We start from the raw sequence: 654 nt of genomic DNA, 5'->3' as shown, positions 1-654 counted from the left end.
AGTAAATGTTCAATTTTATCAGGAAAAACTGTTTTAAATCACATTCCTTTACAAATCAAATGGTCTCCTTATTAATTTTCTATTTTTTATATATTTTAAATGAAAAATTCTCCTTTTTTCATAAATTTCTTTGATATTTTTTTAAGTGATTTTACCTTTATTTCTTATTTCCTTCCCTTTAAGCCAATCATTAAATTTCACAGTGATTTCTGGGGTGTGGCAGAAGGAAGGCATCATTCCGAATGATGGAGGCCAGCCCGGTGGGCCTCACTGGGGAAGCTGGAGGAGCAGGTACTGGCAGGCAGGCAGGTAGGCGATGTTCCAAGAGCCTGAGAGCTGGTAGGCAATGTCCTCGGCAGCTTTCAGCTTCCACAACTTGATCAGGCCGCCCCCGGGCGGTGGCCAGCGAGTTTGCGATCAGCTCAGCTGCCTTGGAGTCACACTCAGCAGAGATGATGGCTGCCTTCTTCTGCTGCTCAGCCTTTTCCACCACGAATCTGGCTCTCTCTGCTTCCTGCTGAGCCACCTGCTTGGCTTCTACTGCCTCTGGGAACTCCTTCCCGAAGGTCAGATGTGTCAGGGACACATCATCCAGGAGGAGCCCAAATGTTTCTGCTCGCTCTGTGAGGTCATCGCTCACCTGCCTGGAGACCA

The sequence above is a fragment of the Grammomys surdaster genome, unplaced genomic scaffold, assembly GCF_004785775.1.
Source record: "Grammomys surdaster isolate TR1022 unplaced genomic scaffold, NIH_TR_1.0 102699, whole genome shotgun sequence".
NCBI lineage: Eukaryota > Metazoa > Chordata > Mammalia > Rodentia > Muridae > Grammomys > Grammomys surdaster.
This window is presented reverse-complemented; position numbering follows the sequence as displayed.